We start from the raw sequence: 8,268 nt of genomic DNA on the forward strand, positions 1-8,268 counted from the left end.
TGTATTTCTATTTCCCACTTGCCATAACTTTAATAAGTATCTGTGCCATCCACCTGCCTGAAATTCCATCCTCTGCAGTCTGCAGCCCACATTGCCCTCTCATGGCTCATGTTTTTAAAGACAATGTCTATGCTCATAACATTAAATATGCTGATGAGTCCTGGTACTCAGTGGGTTGACAATCCCCTGGCAACATCAATTGGCAGACACAATGCTCTCCATCCTCTCAAATGGCTCTGCCTGCCTCCCCATGCCGACTGAAACTGTCATTTTCACCAAACCCCCATTGTTGCAAATTAGCTGTTGCTGGCAAAAGTTCATGGTCTGTTTCCAGGCATTAATTCATGATCTGCGCATCTATTTCTCCATTCAGACCAGCGTGGCACAGAAGCTCTTCTGAGTTTGAGTCATTACTTATCTAGGCAACTTGATTGAAGAAACAAATCTATGTTGGCTTTTAGCAACTTCTGCTATCTTGCAGTCATCTTCACAATAAGAGGTAAGTATGTCTTGGCTTTTTTCCCTAAGTAGGCCCATTTTTATTCATTGCATTGATTGGGATTATACAGAGAAAGGAGGCATTTTTTTTCTTCTGTGTCTAGATTTACCTCAACAGTCATACTGAATGACTGACAAAAGTATTAATAAGACAAAGAGTGGGGATGAGATCAAGACGTCAACATTCTGTCTCACCTATTATCTTGTTAATTGTTAGAGACCTGAAAAAGAAAACTATACTATTGTAATGGAAAAGAACTAACTAAATCTAATAGCAGTGCTTTCACTCTAGTGGCTTTTTTTTTTTAACTCCTTAGGAAATGCCTAAAAATATTACTACTTGCTGCAGCTGTTAGTTTTAAGACAACATTTATTTATCATACCACGAAAATAATGAGATAAACATACAAGCCTTTCCACCTTATATCCTTAGTCCCTCTCAGAGTCCCTGTGGGCACACAGCAGATGTTCAATAAACACTGTGTTGATGCAAACTCTGGGAAGATGCAACTATTCAACAAAGAAACTCTATCAGAATTTATCATTTCAAATTATCAACTCAATAATTCTCAGGAAAAAAAAAGATTTCAGAGAACCTTTGAGTAAAGAATAGCTTTAAATGTTAAAAAAAAATGGATCTCAGTGAATACTCAGTTCCTTTTTGTCTCTCTTTCAACACACATGTGCATACACATATTCATGCATACAAATACTCTTTGAAATTCTAGATAAATATTTAGATTTTCTTTTTCACTCACTCACTCACTCACTCACTCACTCACTCACTCATTAAACAGATATGGATTGAACCAGTAGCATCCTAAAGACTTTTTATATAGACATGGTTATGATGGGCAAGGCCCCTGCCCTCATGGAGTTTATATTTTGATGGAGAGCTGTAAGATGACCTTGGTGTTGTGGTGAGAAATAAAACTTTTTTTAAAAGTATTTAATTTATTTATTCACGAGAGACACAGAGAGAGAGGCAGAGACACAGGCAGAGGGAGAAGCAGGCTCCTTGAAGGAAGCCCGACGCGGGACTCGATCCTGGGGTCCTGGGATGACAACCAGAGCCAAAGGCAAAGACTCAACCACTGAGCCACCCAGACGTCCTGAGAAATTTAAAAAAAAAAAAAAATCACATTGAAAATCATTGATTGGTTGAAAGCCTTCCACATTAATACTGCTTCATCTTAGAACAGCAGAGATTGTTACTAGATAATACTTTATCTGTTACACTTTGGGTGCTAGAATTAGATTACCCCACATATCTCCAAATCATTCAATCTATGGTATTCAAATAAACTAAGCATGAGAATGGGATTATTTATAAATAGCCAAATGCTGTCTATGCATGTTACACAAAGAAAAAAAATATAGTTTCCATTAATAAAACAGCTTGGCCTTTCCCTTGGCTGGCAGCACAGAGGCCACATGATGCCTGGAGTTACTGTAAAAGATGTAAACCTGCAGTTCATCAGAGCTCTGACAGCCTTCCTCCAAAAGCCTGGGAAGCTGGAAGTCCCTAAATGAGTGGACACTGTCAAGCTGGCCAAGCATAAAGAGCTTGATCCCACAATGAGAACTAGTTCCACACAGGAGCTGCTTCCATAGCACGGCCCTGTACTTCTGACGTGGTACTGGGGTGGGCTCCATGACCAAGATCTATGGAGGATGTCAGAGAAGTGGGGTGAGGCCTAGCCATTTCAGCAGAGACTCCAAGAGCACGGTCCACACTGTCCTCCAAGCCCCAGAGTGGCTGAAAATGGCATAAAAAGACCAAGATGAGAGAGGCAAAATGACATCTCAGGGACAAAGATCTGGAAAGAATAACTGGACAGGTGGCAAATGCCAATAAGAAGCATTAGAACAAATGATGATGGGTTAATAAATTGCCTTATTCATAAAATAGATAAATGATGGATGGATAGATAATAAAATAAAACAAAATAAAACAGCTTGATAAAGGTAAAAATTATTGTATTTTTCAGGTTGGCAAATACTATCTAAATAATGCAGTGATGAATTCACAAGCAGGATAAATCTGTAATCCTATTCACTCTGTTTCATATGCATTCAAACAAATGTTTTAAATAAACACCTGTCCAACATGTGGTTACTTTGGAAGAACCATGATTTTTCCCTAAAGTTCTTTAGCAAATTTCTTTTAATACAAAGTCTGCCTTGTGGCTTTGCATAATAATCAAGGCAAACAAAAATATTATTCTTTAGACATATGCCAAGTGATGAGAAGCAGTCTCCTGTACTCCCAAGCTAGGATAAAAATACTCACCTTTTTGCAGGTGTAAACCAGCATTGCCAACTTTAAATGAAGCTCATTTGATGGCTGGGTTATATATAAACCATTAGCATAATAGAGCAATTAACACTACTCCCAGGGTGGATGAATAAATCACTGCTATAAGACTTTGTAAATGTTGTTACTAAGTACAGAGTAATATATATATAAACATATATAAAATACATAAAATAAACATATATAAAATATATATATTACATAACATTTATCGATCTATATGCATGTACAAATGAGTGGAAACTCACACACATATATACATATATGCGATATATGCCATTTGGCATATCCTACTAATTCTCATATGATGATACATGGGTAAGTAGAAAAGCAAGCATCTGCTATAGTTTCTTTCTTATCCTGAATGGTTAAAGTAGCCCACCTATTGCAAATGAGTTTATACTCTGGCCTCATATGTCTGGTCCAATCACAATATAAGCCTTTTTTTGCTCAATGTTGTGAGGAAATGGTAAAGGCAAATTGATACAGTGGATTATGGCACCAATTGTTCTTACGGCGTGATGGAGTTTATAGGAAGAACAAAAAGTATGTCTATCATAAGGCATATGAATGAGACAATAGATTCCATTTCCCAATTCTTGCTTTGTGGTTTTGCCTCTATTTACAGAGGAAGCATCTGACAGTGGAAAAAAAATACCTCGTTTTTGTAATAGAAAAATCTAGAGGGAATGTTCTGTTTAACAGACGGCCTCTTACAGTAGTAGACAAATAAGAACCAGCCTCTCAGCTTGCTACAATGGGTTCCCCTATGTAACAGACGATGACAAAAGTAAAAAGGAGATGAGAAGGCAGAGGGTTTGAACAGTCTTCTGGAGTTCACCCTAGGGATATGAAGTAGCTCTCTCCAAATGAAAGAAGAAAAAAAAACACTTTCAAAAAACAATAAAAATATTAAAGGATCTCTCCTTGTAGAAATGATTAATAGAGAGAGAAGAAGCAATAATAGTATTAGAATTGAATTCACTGGATGGAGTTCACGAATATTGCAAAGATACCTTCTAAATGCATGATACCGAGGAAAGATCAACCTGAATGAAACAATAGACTCCCTGGTGACTAGTTGGGGACTGAGAGCCATTAAAATGTGCACATTAAAATAAAAGTGAGTTTATTTTTACCCCAAGCTAGTAAAATTATTCATTTTCTTTACATATCTGTATGAATCACATGAAGAGCAAAAATCATCTTGTAAACCAAAATAACTAATTCTTTTGTTAAAAGATTGATTGATTGATTGATTGATTGATTGATTGATTGATTTTGGAGAGACAGTAAGTGGGCAGACGGGCAGAGGGAGAGACTCTTAAGCCGAATCCCCACGGAGGGGTGGACCCTATCCTGAAATCATGACCTCACGGGAAACCAAGGGTTGGACACTCAACCAACTGAGCGACCAGGCACCTGGAACTAGTCCTTTTTTATACTATCCCTGTTTACAAAATGTTTGTATTGCTGATTTTTTTTTTTTTTTTTTTTTTTTTTTTGCATAGAGACTTCGGTGTGTTTTCCTAATATCTCATAGTCACCGTTGACAACAAAGGTATTGTGGCTCTTCAGAATCTTTAGAAAAGGAAAGGGTTTTGTTGGGTGTATGTCCCTAGCTGTGTGCTGCAGCACAGGGAAAAAAATAGTTCGATTATACTGGTAAAATGAAACTGAACTAAATTCCTGTTTCTACTGGCAAAGGGAAGGGAGATCAGAATTCCAATGAAAAGAGTCAAAGAGTGGAAATGTGCTCAAGAAGAGGCTTCAGACTTGGCTCCAAAGAGGTCTAAGGAAAAAGCTGGCAATGAACAAGATCCTACTTTTGTTACCACCTGTTACTGGTTATTTCCCTTTTCTCAGTTTGATGTGTTTTTCTTTTCCTGTCTGTGCCAGTAGAGAGATTTTGTTGTTTTACCAACTACCATTTTCTCTTCTGTTTAGTACTATCTATCTGATTTTTTCCTTTAGGGAGCCACTGTCCTCTAGTCTCAGGCTTTGTGGCTTAGAAGGGATTGAACTGAAAGCCAGGTCCAGGGGTAAACACATGACCTACCTTTGATCATCCACAGTCACCAGGATTAGTTTAGGAATAGGTCAACTGGCCCAAGACACAGAAGCTGGTTCCGAGACTTAACCTAGAATCAGTATGTATCAGGCCTTGTCTTTCTGCTGAGGTCCTTAATTTAATATTGTGTAAGTCAGGAGCTTTGCAAACTATGTGGGGAGGGAGCCCTTCAGAAGAAGCCTATGACGAAGAATCAGAGCCAAGATATAACAGATGTAAAAAACCCACAAATTCCTAGTGATACTGTGTGAGAATTTTAATCCAGCTATTCTGGAAGTTAATCCCAAATATTTCAGTACTGGGAGACATTTACTTCTGTTTTATTTAAGATAGACTGAGTTGTACTTCTGTTACGTGTAATCCAAGAATTATGTTAATATTCCATAGGACTGATACAAATAAAGTAAGGTTAAAATTTAGAAATTTGTCCCTAGATAAGCAAAAAAACCAAACCCAAAGAAAAATATCAAAGGCACTGAATGGTAGCAAAAAGCAAGGAGATTCAGGAGGGAAATCAACACGGATAAAGAGAAGGCATAAGGAGAATTTCTTAATCTTGCAGTTTTTCATCTGAGGGTTTCCAGGTTATGCCCTATAGGGTGGCTAACTCTCTGATTAAAAAAAAAAAAATTCCACAATCTTTCCGGTTTCAAGCAATCACAACTATTGGAAAATGAGGGGGGAAAAATCCCAGAAAAAAATGTAGTAACAAAAAGGGGCCTTAAATTCTGCATAGAAATATGCACACATTTCTGCCTGGCTCTTGAACCATGCATTTGGGGTAGACTTCAAGCAACCTGGGACAAGCATGAAAGCACTGAACTAACATTTGGCTGCCATCCAAGATAGAGCTTGCAATTTGATTCCAACCATATTAATTGATTGCTAAAAAAAACTACAAAAATCAACCCTCTTCAGGGGAATCTAATAGAATCTAGAAGTTTCACAGCATAATATTCACAATGCCTAGGGGTCAATACAAAATTTGAATTTCAATGGAAATTAAGGTCAAAATTTAAGATTTTTTAATTTACAGGGAGAGATTTTAAATCATCTCTTATAGCTGTGCTCATGAATTAGAAAAAAAATTTGCTTATAATGATTAGAGAAATTAGAAAAATTAGCAGAGAAATATAAAGTGTAAAAGATAGCTCAAAGAAATTAGTATAAGGGAGTAAGAGTAGGATTCCATAAAATAAATGAAGGATGTGAGTAAATTAGGGATAGAAAATTCAACATTTCTTATATAGACTGGGAACCTATCTCCTTATTCCCGCAACATTTAATTATGATCAGAGTTTTCAGGTGATTACCTAACAAATTCTTCATTGAATACATCATGAGTCCAGCAGCCACTGGATGCAGTAGTCTGCAAACAAATTCTAACTTATTACGTAGGATAAACTCTATAAAGAAATAAAAGAGTAAAATTCACTTAGGACAGAACTTGTCATTTTAATTTTAGTTGTTTTTATATTTTAAGTTGATTTAAATCCATTTTAGTGCAAAGTGGAAGATAAAAAAAGTCCATATTTTAAAGTCCATTAGAGAAACTAATTTTTAAATATCCAAAAATATGACAGGACTTAAATGGTAATGGAATTTCTCTCCTACAGCGTAGAAAGAACTTTTGCAAAATTCCAGAAAGAAAAAAAAAAACAACAAAAAAATGGTTCCATGGGAAAGACAAAACAACACAGTTATAAAACACATGGGCATTAGAACCAAACAGATAGAGATTTAAGCTCCAGATCTATTGTTTATTAGCTATATAAACTCGGGCACATTCCTTAGCTTTTTTGAACTCGAGATAGCTCATTCCAAAATGAGGATTTTGATATTAGCAATTTCCTCTTGTCCGTCCTAATGCTTATTATTTTCTCAGGTTACTTTTAGCTACATTAACTTACTGGTGGCAATGTTTATTATTATCTGTCATGATACAGTATAGACAATTATTTGGAAATACTTTACCGGCCAGTGATTTAAAAAATTATCATTTTTTGAAAAGAGGTCAGTTTGAAGATCAAGTGAGGCAAACACGTCTTCATCCCAGAGCACATAGCAAGCCACGTTCCTTGTGATGCTGTCAATAAACCATTGTATTCTTGGTGAAGAGAAATCCACTATATTTTTTGCATTAGTAAGGAGTATGGCAGTAGTGAATTCGGTTTCAGCACAGGGATTTTCAGATATAAGTTCTTTTTGCCTGTGTTCCATAACTGCTAAAAGGACACAGTTCAGTGTGTATAATTCCTCATAAGATTTACCGGACTTTTACACATTTCTTTTTGTCCTTGACTATCTGCCTTTCTTTTTATCAATGGAATAAAAACAATTTATAAAACAATTTATAAAACAATTTATAAATAATCCTATTTCCACTTTCTTCTATAACATGGGCCTGGCTAATTCTCCGGGGATTCCCTCCATGCATCTCCCTATTTTGGAATCATTTACAATATTCTTCTTTCCTCTTTGCCAATAACTTCAGAGCACTGCTACTCCTCCATCTGGTACGAGAAATAGAGAGTTGTTCTTTTCGAGAACACTCGTGAATGGAGAAGCCAAAATTCTCATTCCCCCCTCACACCCTGGAATTTTTTTAAAAAGAAAGAATTAGTAGTCTACTGAAAATATACAAGCTGTTTGAGATTTTCAAAATTCTAGCCATAGCGTCGAGATGAGATTCCTTCAATTATGTATGAATCATCATTTTTTGTGGAGGGTAAAGGGAGACAAGCAAAAGAATATAGTACTTTCTCTGGGAGATGACCTAATGGCTCGACAACTCTGCCAGCCTGTCAGTTTCTGCCTTAGAACTTTTCAAGAAAACACAATAGATCATTTATCTCTGCCTTCAGATGGGATGATTGGCTCTTGAGGTCTTCTGTGTAAATTAGAAGCGGTGCTGGCAATGAAATTGTCTTAGTCATTAAAAGGAAAGCAAAGACTGAAATTGACCCAAAGGAATGACGATTTCAATAGATCCCTTGACTCTGTGCTCAGAGGCTAGGTGAACTCTAGACAGAGTGGTAGTAAATTTTTATTTTGCCATGACAAGGCAGTGCTTAAAAAGAACATAAAAGCATGCAGCAGCAATTTTTAGAATATTTTTGTGTCCATGGGAAGCCACCTGTCTGTTATATATCAAATCATATGCATGGGATTCACGTATTTTCACACATACACACATATTATGTTACAAATATATGGATATATATTAGCCAAGCGTGACATAATTAGATTGTGTGAGTCACCATTTTTTTATGAGCTTAAGTTATTCTAATGCATTTTCTACTCAATGACAGAGCCAAAAGTTATTAAAATAGACATAAGAGAATTAGCTCACAGAATGGAATGAAAGCTATGAACATAAACA

The 8,268-nt window shown here is 36.3% G+C and overlaps 1 pseudogene; it reads left to right on the forward strand.

Annotated features, from left to right (window-relative positions):
* The first annotated feature begins 1,935 nt into the window (after positions 1-1,935).
* LOC112934918 (small ribosomal subunit protein eS19 pseudogene) lies at positions 1,936-2,366 on the forward strand (annotated as a pseudogene).
* Positions 2,367-8,268: the final 5,902 nt, after the last annotated feature.

This window comes from Vulpes vulpes, chromosome 4, assembly GCF_048418805.1.
Source record: "Vulpes vulpes isolate BD-2025 chromosome 4, VulVul3, whole genome shotgun sequence".
Classification (NCBI taxonomy): Eukaryota; Metazoa; Chordata; class Mammalia; order Carnivora; family Canidae; genus Vulpes; species Vulpes vulpes.